Source organism: Canis lupus, chromosome 8 (genome assembly GCF_011100685.1).
Source record: "Canis lupus familiaris isolate Mischka breed German Shepherd chromosome 8, alternate assembly UU_Cfam_GSD_1.0, whole genome shotgun sequence".
Taxonomy (NCBI): Eukaryota; Metazoa; Chordata; class Mammalia; order Carnivora; family Canidae; genus Canis; species Canis lupus.
Window position 1 is genome coordinate 73,431,818 of NC_049229.1, and position 17,055 is coordinate 73,448,872.

Here is a 17,055-nt window from a genome sequence, read left to right on the forward strand (position 1 = left end):
TCCAGATTTTGTAACTCTGTGGGAGAGAGGACTGTTTCTGATTCTTTCTTTTGAGTTGAGGTTTTCCTTTTAGTCATTTTGCCCAGTGCAGAGTGGCCAAAAACAAGTTGTATTGGGAAAAGGAGAAAAAGAGAAAGAAGGAAAGAAAAGAGAAAAAGAAAAAAGAAAAAAAAGAAGAAAAAAAGAAAAAAAGAGAAGAAAAAGAGAAAGAAAAAGAATGAAAAGGAAAAACGGTGGGGGAAGCAAACAGAAATCAAAAAGCAAAAAAAAAAAAAAAAAACCACGGGGGGAGTATCTTCTGATTCTGTATACTTTAAGTCCCTTGACTTCCCTTGGAACTTGTTTGTCTAGCTGGTCTTCTGGAGGAGGGACCTGTTGTGCTGATTTTCAGGTGTTAGCACTTGGGGGAGCTGCTCTGCCTCCTGCCTGGTGCAGGGCTCAGTGGGCATTGTTTACCCCGTGAGGCCCCAGGAGGAACAACCATGGTGGCGGTGGCAGGTCTGGAAACCCGGATTCAGCTCCCACAGGAACTCTGAAGCGCTCTGCCTGCAGGGCCTGGAGGCTCTGGGGGGCGGGGCTGCTGCTCTGCTCATCTTGGGGCAGGAGCATCCTTGCTGTCCTGGGCCCTCCCAGCCTCTGCCTGTCCCGGGGGACATTGTATACATAAACCATTGTATACATAAACCACATCTTCTTCATACATTCATATTTCGATGAACACCGAGGCTCCTTCCACAGTTTGGCTATTGTGGACATTGCTGCTATAAACATTGCTGCTATAAACATTGGGATGCAGGTGTCCTGGCATTTCACTGCATCAGTATCTTTTTTTTTTAATTTCATGGATATGAATTCAACTCTTTAAGTGAAATTAACAATTCTTCCATCTCAGAAAAGAAACCCTCAGCGAACTACAAATAGATGTAAACCATGAATCTAACAAAACACACACACACTCTCTTTCATTACAGACAGCATCTTACTGACAGAATAACAAAAATCTTTCCCTCTGAGATTTCCCCTGCACTTGTATTCATAACAAAAACATCAGTTCTATTCCATGTTGACTGCTGTGGAGAGCCTACCTAGAAAAAAGAAACACAAGTTATAAAAATTGAGAAACCAGGGCCTAAATCTATCATTATTTGTAGATGACATGTTAAGATACAAATTCACCTTGAGTAAGGTCACTGGATATCCTATGTGCCAAAATTAGAAAAGAAAACTTCAAAACAAAGGCATATCTACTGTTTTTTTTGGGGGGGATAGGTGAATTTTTCTTATTTTTTTTATTGGAGTTCAATTTGCCAACATATAGTATAACACCCAGTGCTCATCCCAAGTGCCCCCTCCCTCAGTGCCCATCACCCAGTCATCCCAACCCCCTGCCCACTTCCCCTTCCACTACCCCTTGTTACTTTCCCAGATTTAGTTGTCTCACATGTTATGTCACCCTCAGTGATATTTTCACTCATTTTCCCTCCTTTCCCTTTATTCCCTTTCAGTAATTTTTATATTCTCCAAATGAATGAGACCATATGATGTTTGTCCTTTTCCAATCGACTTATTTCACTCAGCACAATACCCTCCAAGTCCCTCCACATTGAAGCAAATAGTGGGTATTTGTCATTTCTAATGGATGAGTAATTTCCATTGTATACATAGATCACATCTTCTTAATTAATTAATTAATTAATTTGTTTGTTTGTTTATTTATTTATTTACTGTTTATTGGAGTTCAATTTGCAAATATATAACATAACACCCAGTGCTCATCCCATCAAGTGCCCCACTCCGTGCCCGTCACCCAGTCACCCCCACCCCCCGCCCACCTCCCTTTCTACCACCCCTTGATCTTTTTCCAAAGTTAGGGGTCTCTCATGTTCTGTCTCCCTTTCTGATGTTTCCCAGTCATTTTCTCTCATTTTCCCTTTATTCCCTTTCACTATTTTTTATATTCCCCAAATGAATGAGATCATATAATGTTTGACCTTCTCTGATTGACTTTATTTCACTCAGCATAATACCTTCCAGTTTCATCCACGTCGAAGCAAATGGTGGGTATTTATCGTTTCTGAGGACTGAGTAATGTTCCATTGTGTACATATACCACATCTTTATCCATTCATCTTTCAATAGACAGTGAGGCTCGTTCCACAGTTTGGCTATTGTGGACATTGCTGCTATAAACATTGGGGTGCAGGTGTCCCAGCGTTTCACTGCATCTGGATGTTTGGGGTAAATCCCCAGCAGTGCAATTGCTGGGTTGTAGGGCAGGTCTATTTTTAACTCTTTGAGGAACCTCCACACAGTTTTCCAGAGTGGCTGCACCAGTTCACATTCCCACCAATAGTGCAAGAGAGTTCCCCTTTCTCCACATCCTCTCCAACACTTGGTGTTTCCAGTCTTGTTAATTTTCACCATGCACCCAAAAGCTTAAGATTTCTAGGAATAAACCTAACGAAAGAGTCATAGGATCTATAGATCTATACCCTAAAAACTACACAACACTTCTGAAAAAAATTGAGGAAGACACAAAAAGATGGAAAAAATATTTCATGCTCAGGGATTGGAAGAATTAATATTATGAAAATGTCAATGCTACCCAGGCCAATTTATACATTCAATGCAATCCCTATCAAAACACCATGGTCTTTCTTCGCAGAGTTGGAACAAATCATCTTAAGATTTGTATGGAATCATAAAAGACCCTGAAAAATATAAAACATAGTAAAAGGGAATAAAGGGGAAAGGAGAGAAAATGAATGGGAAATATCAGAAAGGGAGAGAGAACATGAGAGACTCCTAAGTCTGGGAAATGAACTAGGGGTGTGGAAGGGGAAGAGGGTGGGGGGTGTGGGTGACTGGGTGACGGGCACTGAGGGGGGCACTTGACGGGATGAGCACTGGGTGTTATGCTATATGTTGGAAAATTGAAACTCCAATAAAAAAATCCAGAGTCAAAAAAAAAATCCAGAGTCATCAGAAAATATGGTGTTGGCATGCTTCTAAACATATGAAGTAGAATGGCTCAGAATGTCTAGAAACAGGTATGAGCAATATTTGAAAATAAATTATATGGCAAAGTGTTAAAAAAATAAAATAAAATCATTTGTATTTCCTTGGTGTTGGTGGTGATCTCTCATTTTTCATTCATGATTTCATTAATTTGAGTATTTTCTCTTTTGTTTTTCCTAAGGCTGGCTAACGCTTTATCTATCTTATTAATTCTTTCAAAGAACCAACTCCTGGTTTTGTTGATACCTTCTACAGTTCTTCTGGTCTCTATTTCATTGTGTTCTGCTTGAATCTTTATTAACTCTTTTCTTCTCCTAGGTGTAGGCTTCTTTTGCTCTTCTTTCTCCGTTCCTTTAGGTGCAAGGTTAGCTTTTGCATTTGAGTTCTTTCCAGTTTTTTGAGGGATGCTAGTATTGCGTAGTGTTTCCCCCTTGGTACTGCTTTTGCTGTATCCCAAATAATTTGAAGGTCGTATCTTTATTCTCATTAGTTTCTATGAAACTTTTTAATTCTTCCCTAATTTCTTGGTTGACCCTTTCATCTTTTAGCATGATGGTCCTTAACCTCCACGTGTTTTAAATCCTTCCAAACTTCTTCTTGTGATTTAGTTCTAGTTTCAAAGCATTATGGTCAGAAAATATGCAGGGGACAATCCCAATCCTTTGGTATCACTTAAGACCTGATTTGTGACCCAGTATGTGGTCTATTCTGGAGAAAGTTCCATGTGCACTTGAGAAGAATGTGTATTCAGTTGCGTTTGGATGTAAAGTTCTGTAAATATCTGTGAAATCCATCTGGTCCAGTGTACCATTTAAAGCTCTTGTTTCTTTGGAGATGTTTTGCTTAGAAGATCTATTATTTGGAGAAAGCGCCGTGTTGAAGTCTCTCAGTATAAGTGTATTATTATCTAAATATGTCTTATCTTTGGTTATTAATTGGTTGATATACGTGGCAGCTCCAACATTTGGGGCCTAAATATTCATGGTTGTTAGGTCCTCTTGTTGGATAGAACCTTTAAGTATTACATAATGTCCCTCTTCATCTCTTACTACAGTGTTTGGGATAAACTTTAGTTTATCTGATATGAGGATGGCTACTCCTGCTTTCTTTTGAGGACCATTTGAATGGTAAATGGTTCTCCAACCTTTCATTTTCAGGCTGTCGGTGTCCTTACATCCAAAATGAGTCTCTTGTAGACAGTAAATAAATGGGTCTTGCTTTTTTTTTTATCCAGTCTGAAACCTGTGCCTTTTAATGGGATCGTTAAGCCCATTCACGTTCAGAGTTACTATTGAAAGATATGAATTTAGTGTCATCATAATACGTATTCAGTCCGTGTTTTTGTGGAGTGTTCCCTTGGATTTCCTGTTTCTTTTACAGGGTCCCTCTTAATATTTCTTGAAGACCTGGTTTGGTGGTCATATATTCTTTCAGTTTCTGCCTATCTTGGAAACTCTTTATCTCTCTTTCTATTCTGAATGAGAGCCTTGCTGGATAGAGTATTCTTGGCTGCATGTTTTTCTCATTTAGGACCCTGAATATATCCTGCCCGCCCTTTATGGCCTGCCAGGTCTCTGTGGAGAGGTCCGTTGTTAACCTAATACTTCTCCCCATAAAGTTTAGGGATCTCTTGTCTCTTGCTGCTTTAAGGGTTTTCTCTTTATTTGGAATTTGCAAGTTTCAGTATTAAATATTGGGGGTGTTGAACAGTCTTATTGATTTTAGGGGGGATCTCTCTATCTCCTGGACCTGAATGCCTGTTTACCTTCCCATGTTAGGGAAGTTCTCAGCTATGATTTGTTCAAATACACTTTCTGGTCCTCTGTCCCTTTTGGCGCCCTTGGGAACCCCAACTAAACGTAGACTTTTCCCTCTGAGGCTGTCGTTTATTTCCCTTAAGCTTTCCTCATGATCTTTTAATTATTTTCCTCTTTTTCCTTAACTTCCTTCCTTGCCATCAATTTGTCTTCTATGTCACTCACTCTTCTACCTCATTAACTCTTGTCATTAGGACCTCTAATTTGGATTGTATCTCATTTAATTGATTTTTAATTTCGGCCTGATTAGATCTGAATTCTGCAGTCATGAAGTCTCTTGAAACCTTTATGCTTTTTTCTAGAGCCACCAGTAGCTTTCTAATCGTGCTTCTGAATTGGCTTTCTGACATTGAATTGTATTCCAAATTTTGTAACTTTGTGGGAGAGAGGACTATTTCTGATTCTTTCTTTTGTGGTGAGGTTTTCCTTCTTGACATTTTGCTCAGTGTAGAGTAGCCAAAAACAAGTTGTACTTGATAGAAGCGTGAACTCTTCTCACTGTAGCATTCCAGCTGTTCTCTCTTTAAATCTCAGGCTGAATTCATAGGGTTTCAGGGTGATTTGAAAGCTATCTAGGCAAGTTGGTGGGGAAGGTGACTTGGGGATCCTACTCTCCCGCCATCTTGCCCTGCCCCTGGTTCTTTCTTTTGTTGTGAATTTCTCCTTCTATTCATTTTTCCCAGAGAAGAATGGAGTAACAAGTGAACAGAATAAAAAATATCAACCATGACACTTAGGGGGGCACTTGATGGGATGAGCACTGGGTGTTATTCTATATGTTGGCAAATTGAACACCAATAAAAAATAAATTTATAAAAAAAGGATAAGCATATACATCAGTGGAATGGAGAGAATAATTGACCAGATACAGTCAATTAATTTCTTTCATTACTTATATATTTAAAATGAAGATTGCGTATAACTTAAGGTGTGCAACATGATTATTCAGTACATATGTAATTGGTGAAATGAGTACTAGAGGCAACCTAATTAACATGTCACCACCTCTTCACATAGTTACCATTCTTTGTGTGTGATGAGTATCCCTGAAATGTACTCTCAGCATATTTTTAGTAATCAGTGTATTAATAGTAAGTATAGTCATCACTCCTGTATATTAGATCTCTGGATTATTTATCTTGAGTAACTGCAACTTTGTACCCTTTTAGCAATGTCTCCCCATTTCTTCAGCCTCTGATACCACTGATCTACTCTCTGCTTCTCTAAGTTATACTTTGTTTTTTAGATACTGTATATGTTATATAAAATATATTTTTAGACTATGTGTGTATATAGATTATAATACATATGTAATCGTAAGTGAAAAAAATATCAACCATGATCCAAGCAAAAGATGCCCTAGACAAATCCAATGAGGTCAGAAAGCAAAACAGAAAAGCAAAAGAAAAAAAAGAAATTAATGGAGGGCAGAAAAGAGAATATAGTCTCACAAGTTTGACCAAATTGTGCAATCTATTTGTTCCTAAGTATATTTTGGTCTCTGTGTTAGAAGACACTAAATCCCTAAATTGTAAAGAAAGCAAAACTTATATATACCCTAGTAAAATTGAATAGAGTAAAAGGAAGCCAAAATGAAGAGTATACCTATAAAATATATATATAAAAATGAAAGTTAAAAGAATTAAGAACAAAGAGTTGATAAAATAAGAAAATAGGTGAAAGAGAAAGAAGAGTAAAATAGAAATGGAAGAGTTTAAATTGACTGATAATGAATCATGAGAAAAAAAATGTCGAGTTCTATGTACTAATTTCTTCTAGCACTGGAGTATTGCAATCCTGCTGATCAATAAACTTGCTGTTCACCTGTTCTTGTAGCTGATCTTCTGGTGGAGGAGCTACTGCACTGATTCTCAGGTGTCTGTGGCTGGGTGGAGATGCTTTGACCCTTCTCAGGGGTTGGGCTCAGTGGATGCTGGTCCTCAGTGTGGTTTTAGTTCACTAAAGGCATTCCTCTCCTCTTCAGAGGATCCAAACAAAAAAGGCTGCATTCTGATCTCCAGCCCCAGAGCTAAAGGATCACAGTCACCCCCTTCAGCAAAGCCTCAGGGACAAGCAGTCATCAATTTTGTTTGTGCCACAGTCTGCACACCCCCCACGTTACATGCCCACACCAATCTTCTTGGGGGAAAACAGTGTCCTGTTCCACTGCACTGTGCAAGGCGCTGACACTGATAACAGCCCCTGGATGGTGCATGCACCCTCTCTGCCCCTCCCCTGAGGGAAGGTGGAAGTCCACCTGATACTGTCTTTTACTGGGACCCCACCCTGCGAGCTGTTGTCTGGTGACAGGTTCACCTGCTTCACTCCTCCTGCGGGATGACAGAGGGTCCCCATGTTCCAGTCCTCTTCACAGTCCCCAGGCAGGGTGTGGTAACCTGGTTGGGCCCTGGCTCATGGTCTATGGAGAACCAAGTTGAGAGCCTCTCCTGGGCTCACTGACCACAACCATTCTCCCTGCTCCACTGCTTGGGAACTCCACCGGCTCAGGCATCACCCTTAATTCTGTGACTCCTGGAATCCTGAGACCACACTGCCTCACCTACATTTCTGCCCATTTCACCCCCTGAGCACCTTTCAGGCAGGGACATCTCTAATTGGAGCATATTTCTAAGGGTTCACATGGTGCCCTCCTGGGCTGTATCACTTTCCAGTAGCTGGCTTCCGGAGGCTCCATCCCCACATTTATCTTCTGATACCTCCCCTCACAGTCACTTCTCCACATCTCTGACTTTGAAAAAGTGGTCACTTTTCTCCTTATAGAGTTCCAGATATTCTTTTCTTACATTCATGGGTGATCAGAGTCCTTTAATGGTTATCTAGTTAGATTCAAATGAACAGACGAAATGAGGTTTCCCACCCTTCTGCCATCTTGTCTCCCTCAATAGTGTCTTTTATAGTTTATGTCTTGTCCAAAAAAAGTTGATATTTAGACCTTGGGGTGGAAACAGCTCTACTGTCAACGCCTGGCCATACTGCACTGCTCCCATGGTTCTGTCATATTCTACCTATAAGTAGTTCCTTTAAAGAAACCCTCTTGAATGCTCATAATGGAACATGGGCAGGAAGGGGGTACACCATGTGCAACATCTGTAGCCTTTATTTATTTATTTTTCATCTGTAGCCTTTAAGAGTCATGGGTCAGTGGGCTTCAGTTGGCCAGTGGACACAGTGGTGTAGCTCGGTGATGTTCACTGAGACTAAAGAAGGAAGATGGCTCAGTGAGTCAGCTCCCTTTTCTGTCAACTCAGGGAACTGGGTGATCACCAGGAATCCCCTATGACAGCATGTAAAGGGCCCCCTATCCTGTGGCCTGAGGACAAATAGTACTAAAAATTGGGTCCAGCATCTGGTCTCAGAGTGGTGAGGGTTACAAAGCAGACTGAATTCAAAAGCCAAGAAGTCTCTCCCACAAAAGGAAGGGTCTAGCAGTGGAGGAGTGGGACCCCAAGACCTGGGATAAGCACACCTTGATTGGGGTCTGAGGTCATGCAGAAGAGAAGGTGTAGGGCTCTCTATCAGAGATGGAGTCCGACCCACAGAAGTGCTGGCCCAACCTGAAGGAGACACAAAGGGGAGACGACAGTCCCTCAAGGTGTAATCATGCTGCTGTCACTCTGTAACTAAATGCCCTTCGTCCTTGGGAACATGGTGGGTCGTTTTTTTATGGCCACATTATGGAACAGTGAGTGAATGTTCTGCAAGGCTTGGAATGTGTGAAACTGCTGCAGTGGCTCTTCCAGGCCTGCATAAGCCCAGCAGGTCCAGTTATTGATATAGTGATAACAGCAAGTGCATTTTTAGCAATATTCATCCGCTTGTTTTTTGTCTTTTTTTTGTATATTTTTTCATTGGAGTTTGATTTCCCAATATATAGTATAACACCCGGTGCTCATCCCATCAAGTGCCCCCCTCAATGCCCATCACCCAGTCACTCCAATCCCCCACCCACCTCCCTTTCCACCACCCCTTGTTTGTTTCCCAGAGTTAGGAGTCTCTCATGTTCTGTCTCCCTCACTGATATTTTCACTCATTTTCTCTCCTTTCCCCTTCACTCTCTTTCACTATTTTTTATATTCCCCAAATGAATGCGACCATATAATGTTTGTCCTTCTCCCATTGACTTACTTCACTCAGCACAATACCTTCCAGTTCCATCCATGTCGAAGTAAATGGTGGGTATTTGTCATTCCTGATGGCTGAGTACTATCCCATTGAATACAAGACCACATCTTCTTTATCCATTCATCTTTTGATGGACACCGAGGCTCCTTCCATAGTTTGGCTATTGTGGACATTGCTGCTATAAACATCGGGGTGCAGGTGTCCCGGCATTTCACTGCATCTGTATCTTTGGGGAAATACCCAGCAGTGCAATTGCTGAGTCGTAGGACAGGTCTATTTTTAACTCTTTGAGGAACCTCCACACAGTTTTCCAGAGAGGTTGCACCAGTTCACATTCCCACCAACAATGCAAGTGGGATCCCCTTTCTCCACATCCTCTCCAACATTTGTGGTTTCCTGCCTTGTTCATTTTCCCCATTCTCACTGGTGTGAGGTGGTATCTCATTGTGATTTTGATTTGTATTTCCTTTTTTTTTTAACCTAACTATACTTAATTTTATTATTTTTTTTATTTATTTTTTTATTGGTGTTCAATTTCCTAACATACAGAATAACACCCAGTGCCCGTCACCCATTCACTCCCACCCCCCGCCCTCCTCCCCTTCTACCACCCCTAGTTCGTTTCCCAGAGTTAGCAGTCTTTACGTTCTGTCTCCCTTTCTGATATTTCCCACACATTTCTTCTCCCTTCCCTTATTTTCCCTTTCACTATTATTTATATTCCCCAAATGAATGAGAACATATAATGTTTGTCCTTCTCCGACTGACTTACTTCACTCAGCATAATACCCTCCAGTTCCATCCACGTTGAAGCAAATGGTGGGTATTTGTCATTTCTAATAGCTGAGTAATATTCCATTGTATACATAAACCACATCTTCTTTATCCATTCATCTTTCGTTGGACACCGAGGCTCCTTCCACAGTTTGGCGATTTGTATTTCCCTGATGGCAAGTGATGCAGAGCATTTTCTCATGTGCATATTGGCCATGTCTATGTCCTCCTCTGTGAAATTTCTGTTCATGTCTTTTGCCCATTTCATGACTGGATTGTTTGTTTCTTTGCTGTTGAGTTTAATAAGTTCTTTATAGATCTTGGATACTAGCCCTTTATCTGATAGGTCACTTGCAAATATCTTCTCCCATTCTATAGGTTGTCTTTTAGTTTTGTTGACTGTTTCCTTTGCTGTGGAGAAGATGTTTTTCTTGATGAAGTCCCAATAATTCATTTTTGTGTTTGTTTCTCTTGCCTTCATAGATGTATCTTTCAAGAAGTTGCTGTGGCCAAGTTCAAAAAGGGTGTTGCCTGTGTTTTCCTCTTGCTCTGTGCATGATGGAGACATAAATGTTAACATATTCCATGATAACTGTGAATCTGTGATTCTTCCTGCAGGTCTTTCCATTTCCTGTTTAGTATTTTAGAGCTGTAGTCCAGGTGTGTGCACATTGAGAGCTGTGTTATCACTCTTCATCCCCAGGAAGGGGGATGAAACCTTTGTCTTTCAGTTTATTTCATTTGAGATCAATATGGCTACAACTGCTTTCCTTGGGTAAATATCACTGAGCTTAACTAGCTTAGTATTTTATATTAAGACACAGAACGTAAAAAGGAGGAAAAAAAAGAAAAAAAAGAGAGGAAAAAAGGAAAAAACAAAAGAAAAAAGAAAAAAGGAAAAAAGAAAAAAGAAAAAAGAAAAAAAAGAGAAAAAAAGAAAGAAAAAAAAGAAAAAGAAAAAAGAAAAAAAAGGAAAAAAAATAATAAAACACAGAATGTATGGGGCACCTGGGTGGCTCAGTTGGTGAAGTGTTTGCGTTCAGCTCGGGTCATGATTCCGGGGTCCTGGAGTTGAGTCTTGCATCAGGCTTCATGCTCAATGGGGAGTCTGCTTCTCCCTATGCGTCTGCTCCTCCTCCCCTACTCATTCTCTCTCTCTGTGTCTCTCAAATAAAGAAATTTTAAAAAAACATAAAGTATAAAAAACACATTATATACAGAAATATTCCCCCTACACCTTTGGCATTTACGTACAGCATCTAGCTCACTTACATTAAAGTTATCTTTGAGCTTATCCTACTGGAGTTCATGAGATTCCTGTGTATGCAGACTCATGGCCCTCATCAAATTTGGAAAGCTTTCACCATTATTTATTTATTTATTTATTTATTTATTTATTTATTTAATTTATTTTTATTTTATTTTTTATTTTTATTTTTTTAAATAATAAATTTATTTTTTAAATGGTGTTCAACTTGCCAACATACAGAATAACACCCAGTGCTCATCTTGTCAAGTGCCCCCCTCAGTGCCCGTCACCCATTCACCCCCACCCTCCTCCCCTTCCACCACCCCTAGTTCGTTTCCCAGAGTTAGGAGTCTTTATGTTATGTCTCCCTTTCTGATATTTCCCACACATTTCTTCTCCCTTCCCTTATATTCCCTTTCACTATTATTTATATTCCCCACATGAATGAGAACATATAATGTTTCTCCTTCTCCGATTGACTTACTTCACTCAGCATAATACCCTCCAGTTCCATCCACGTTGAAGCAAATGGTGGGTATTTGTTGTTTCTAATGGCTGAGGAATATTCCATTGTATACATAAACCACATCTTCTTTATCCATTCATCTTTCGATGGACACCGAGGCTCCTTCCACAGTTTGGCTATTGTGGACATTGCTGATATAAACATCGGGGTGCAGGTGTCCTGGCTTTTCATTGCATTCTGCTTCTTTGGGGTAAATCCCCAACGGTGCAATTGCTGGGTCGTAGGGCAGGTCTATTTTTAACTCTTTGAGGAACCTCCACACAGTTTTTCAGAGTGGCTGCACCAGTTCACATTCCCACCAACAGTGTAAGAGGGTTCCCTTTTCTCAGCATCCTCTCCAACATTTGTGGTTTCCTGCATTGTTCATTTTCCCCATTCTCACTGGTGTGAGGTGGTATCTCATTGTGGTTTTGATTTGTATTTCCCTGATGGCAAGTGATGCTGAGCATTTTCTCATGTGCATGTTGGCCATGTCTATGTCTTCCTCTGTGAGATTTCTCGTCATGTCTTTTGCCCATTTCATGACTGGATTGTTTGTTTCTTTGCTGTTGAGTTTAATAAGTTCTTTATAGATTTTGGAAACTAGTACTGGCACAAAAACAGACACAGATCAATGGAACAGAATAGAGAATCCAGAAGTGAACCCTCAACTTTATGGTCAACTAATATTTGATAAAGGAGGAAAGACTATCCACTGGAAGAAAGACAGTCTCTTCAATAAATGGTGTTGGGAAAATTGGACATTCACATGCAGAAGAATGAAACTAGACCACTCCCTTGCACCATACACAAATATAAACTCAAAATGGATGAAAGAATAAGGTGGAGCAAATGGCCCCACCCCCCCCAAAAAAAACAAAATGGATGAAAGATCTAAATGTGAGACAAGATTCCATCAAAATCCTAGAGGAGAACACAGGCAACACCCTTTTTGCACTCAGCCACAGTAACTTCTTTTTTTTTTAAGCCAAACTCCAGACTTTATTCAGAGTTTTCCAGTTTTTCCATTACTGTCATTTTCCTGTTCCAAGGTCCAAATTAGGACACATACATATTGCTTCTATGGATCGGGTCTCATTAGTCTCCTGTGATCTGTCAGCCACAATAACTTCTTGCAAGATACAACCACAAAGGCAAAAGAAACAAAAGCAAAAATGAACTATTGGGACTTCATCAAGATAAGAAGCTTTTGCACAGCAAAGGATACAGTCAACAAAACTCAAAGACAACGTACAGAATGGGAGAAGATATTTGCAAATGACGTATCAGATAAAGGACTAGTTGCCATTATTTGATCTATTCTATTTTTATATATATTCTCAATATGCTGCAAACCATGAATTCAAACTGATGCACCCAACTCACCCCCTAGTACAGGCCCTGTCTAGTTTTCTCAATCTTGGTGGTTGTGGGTCTCTCCTCTCCTCTCCTCTCCTCTTCTCTCCTCTCCTTCCCTCTCCTCTCCTCTTCTCTATGCATTCACTTACTGGGTCAATATCCTGAGTGCAACATCCTCCTGTCTCTGCCACCATTCTTTGCTCACATGGATACCTTCCTGTCATCTGGTGTTTGGAGGTCCAGGGTGTCCCCAGCGGAATCTCTGGACCCTGCTTCAGACCTCAATTCCCAGGAGGGCCACTCCAACCTGGGTGGGGCTCTGAGCTCTGACTCTGCTCTGGGGTTTGATGTCCCCATCTTGATCTGCCCACATAACAGCTTTGATGGTAAATTGGTCAGGAAATGAAAGGGTCCTGGGTTGGATCATGATCCCACCCCTCATTCCCCAGATTCATGCCCATCCAGACCCTATGACCATGACCACATTTGGAAATGGGCTCCTTCATGGTGTCCATCGAAAGATGAATGGATAAAGAAAATGTGGTTTTTGTATACAATGGAATATTACTCAGCCATTAGAAATGACAAATACCTATCATTTGCTTCAACGTGGATGGAACTGGAGGGTATTGTGTTGAGTGAAATAAGTCAATCGGAGAAGGACAAACATTATATGTTCTCATTCATTTGGGGAATATAAATAATAGTGAAAGGGAATAAAGGGGAAGGGAGAAGAAATGCATGGGAAATCTCAGAAAGGGAGACAGAACATGAGAGGCTCCTAACTCTGGGAAACGAATTAGGGGTGGTGGAAGAGGAGGAGGGCGGGTGGTGGGGGTGCTGGGTGGTGGGCACTGAGGGGGGGACTTGAGGGGATGAGCACTGGGTGTTATTCTTTATATTGGCAAATTGAAAACCCATAAAAATAAATTTATAAAAAAAAGAAAAAAATTGAAATGGGCTCCTTGCAGACATAATCAAATTAGGATGAAGTCATCTGGAAGTGGGAGGTCCCACCATCCAATGTGATTACTGTCCTTAGAAGGATATTCACACAGAGACACAAGCTGAACACCACAGGACAATGGAGGCAGAGATTGGCGTGACTGGCCAAGGCTAAGGTTTGCTGTGTGGTCGGCGGCTCCCTGAAGCAGAAAGAGGCAGAGAGGATCCTCCCATAGATGCACTGGCAAGAGGGTGGCCCTTCCACACCATGATGTCAGGCTTCAAGCTTCCAGAACTGCTATAGAACGGCTGTAGTTTTGGAGGATAGTCGCTCTGGCAGCTCTGTTCTTTCCTTCAGCTCCGCCTTCTCTTCTCTTGCTTCTGCTGCTGCAGCGACCGTCTGAGTCACAGCTAATCCTTGAGGCCAGCACTCCTGCCCTGTTCTGTGGCTGCGTGCATGGTGATGGCTTTCTTCAAGCCCTCTGGTTCTGTAAGGCTTCAGCTGATTCAATAAATACAGTGTACTTGACTCGTAGTTGATAAGATACGACTCTAGGGCTTTCTATCTCATCTAAATATTAGTGGATGATATTGTATCCCTTCATCAAGTAGTAAGTCTCTCTCTTGTTCTTTTTTTTTTACACGTACACTTGTAATTTATTTTTTATTGGTGTTCAATTTACTAACATACAGAATAACCCCCAGTGCCCGTCACCTTGTTCTTTTTTTTATTTTTTTTATTTATTTATGATAGTCACAGAGAGAGAGAGAGAGAGAGGCAGAGACATAGGCAGAAGGAGAAGCAGGTTCCATGCACCGGGAGCCTGATGTGGGATTCGATCCAGGGTCTCCAGGATCGCGCCCTGGGCCAAAGGCAGGCGCCAAACCGCTGCGCCACCCAGGGATCCTTCTCTCTTGTTCTTTATGTATATTTTGTACTCTTGTTCTTTCTCCTGACCAGTCCCCTCAGAGGTCTGTCCTTTTTAAGAAACAATTCTGGACTTTCGGTGCCTCTCAGTTGCTTCTTTTCTACATTTTATTGATGTTTTTTGTTTATACAACAATTATGTCCTTTCTTGCTTTGTGTTTTTTGTTGTTGTTGTTGCTCCTTTTCCAACTTGTAATCTTGGACTCTTCATTAACTCACGTTTTCTTTCTCCCAGACACTTAAGGCTATGGATTCTTCCTCGGACATGGCATGAGACATGGGCAGGTCACTCACCTTTTGCCAAACATGCTCATCATGTTCGCTGTGTTGTCTGGGAGTGTGCTGCATTGGGCCCAAACATTTCAACATTTACTGAGTTGTGAACCAGGACCCAGCTGAGGGTGAGTTTCTACAATCTGCGGTGTGTCCAAGGAGAAGCGCTCCTTGATTTCTGGGTCAGAATCCCACAAAGTCTGACAGATAGTGCTTGTGGCTCTGCTTTAAAATGTCTGCACGGAGATTCCCACCTCTCGAGTCCCTTCTGCTCAGGGCTTGACCTCATCTTGCCACTGACACTCCTCTTGAGAGGGCAGCAAGACCTCTGCTGTGCCTGACCCAGGGGTCATCCTCCAGCCCCCTGACAAGACCTGTCAGAGATGCTGGGTGTAGCTGGAGCACCTCCTTCTCTACTCAGTGCCTCTCTGCCTCCTGCTCTCCAGGCTTGGTCATGGAGGCCCCCGCTCCTGGCGTCTGGCACTCCCTGCCTCCTGGCTTGGACTTCTGTGCACACTTTGTCCTTGGTCGTCCCCACCAGTCCTGTTAAGATCAATGCCAGCCACATGCAGACGGTTCCAAATTCAAGTCCCCATCTCTGGCCTCTTTGTGAACACTGCAGTTGTGGGTCTCGCTGTGGGACCCCACCCCAGCATCCCTTCACAGCCATCTAATTGGAAACTCCAACGCCATCCTAGAAAGGAGGCTCTTGATCTCTCGATCTCGGTAAGTGGCAATTCCATCCAAGCTGTGGGTCAGGAGACCTCCTTGCAAACCTGTCAGGTCTTCCACCCCAGGATGTGCATGACCTGAACCCTGTTCTCTACTACCACTGCCCCCACCCCACTGTCTCTGTGTCCTGTTCAGATTCCTGCACTGTTACCACTTGAACCCCTCTGGGGGCTTCCTGTCACCTCGGAGTGAAGCCCATGGTGCATTATGCCAATGGATCCTTTCACCTGCTGCCCTGGCTGCTTGCAATGTGCCCCCCCCAGCCCCACACTGACCTTGCAGGTCAAAGCCACCACCTCCAGGTAGTGTCCTGGTAATCTGCCTGATAGCACCTGGCGCTGCTGTTTGGCCTGGCCCCATTGTTTACAGGGACATTTACCTGGTTTTCTGCTCATCCTACATCTGGACCCTGGTGCTGCAGCGCAGACACCTTGTGTGTGCTTCCACCTTGACACCTTCTTGATGCACAGTGGGCTGTCAATGAACAGCAGCTAGCTGAACAACTGCTCAGTTGTTTGGAGCTGCTTTCTTTGGTTATTTGTGACAGTAATGTCATGTGTTTTCTTGGTTGTTTGCATTTACAGCCCCCTGGGAGCGATCTTCCCTTCTCCACCTTCCACTGAGAACTTGTCTGAAGCTCACATCTCTCCCACTGTCTGCGTGGTTCCATCACTCCTTATGGAGATGCTGTGATGCTTAGTTTCTTCTGTTAATGTGACCAGGCTACGGTACTCCAGTATTTGGTCAAACACTCATCCAGAGACTTAAAGTATTTTAAAAGCATGATTAACATTTAAATAAGTAGACAGGGATCCCTGGGTGGCACAGTGGTTTGGCGCCTGCCTTTGCCCAGGGTGCGATCCTGGAGACCTGGGATCAAATCCCGCATTGGGCTCCCGGTGCATGGAGCCTGCTTCTCCCTCTGCCTGTGTCTCTGCCCCCCCCTCTCTGTGACTATCATAAATAAATAAAAATTTTAAAAAATAAATCAGTAGACAGTGAGTAAAACAGATTGCCTCCATGTGATGGTGGGCCTTGTCAAATCAGTTGAAAGCCTTGAGTGAAAAAAGGCTGAGGTCCCTTAAGGAAGACGGAGGTCTGCCTCCAGGCACTTCTTGACCTGACCTGCAGCATCCACTCTGCTCTCCCAGATTCAGGCCTGTTTTATAGATTTTGGGCTAACCAAGTCTTCATAATCATGTACTCTGGTTCCTTAAAATAACCCCCCTATAAATATAAATAAAATATAAATACAAATATATATATATATTTATATAAAGGATAGATGAGATTTTGAAATAATATTGACAGA

The 17,055-nt window shown here is 42.1% G+C and overlaps 1 long non-coding RNA gene across 2 annotated transcripts in view; it reads left to right on the forward strand.

Moving 5' to 3' along the window:
* The window catches only part of LOC111097184, a 29,228-nt gene extending 12,606 nt beyond the window's left edge, over nucleotides 1-16,622 (forward strand). For both annotated transcript variants that reach the window (XR_005363826.1, XR_005363825.1), the window contains exons 2-4: nucleotides 14,974-15,139; nucleotides 15,458-15,737; nucleotides 16,328-16,622. This is a non-coding gene — a long non-coding RNA (uncharacterized LOC111097184). The remainder of the gene's footprint in view (nucleotides 1-14,973; nucleotides 15,140-15,457; nucleotides 15,738-16,327) is intronic.
* Nucleotides 16,623-17,055: the final 433 nt, after the last annotated feature.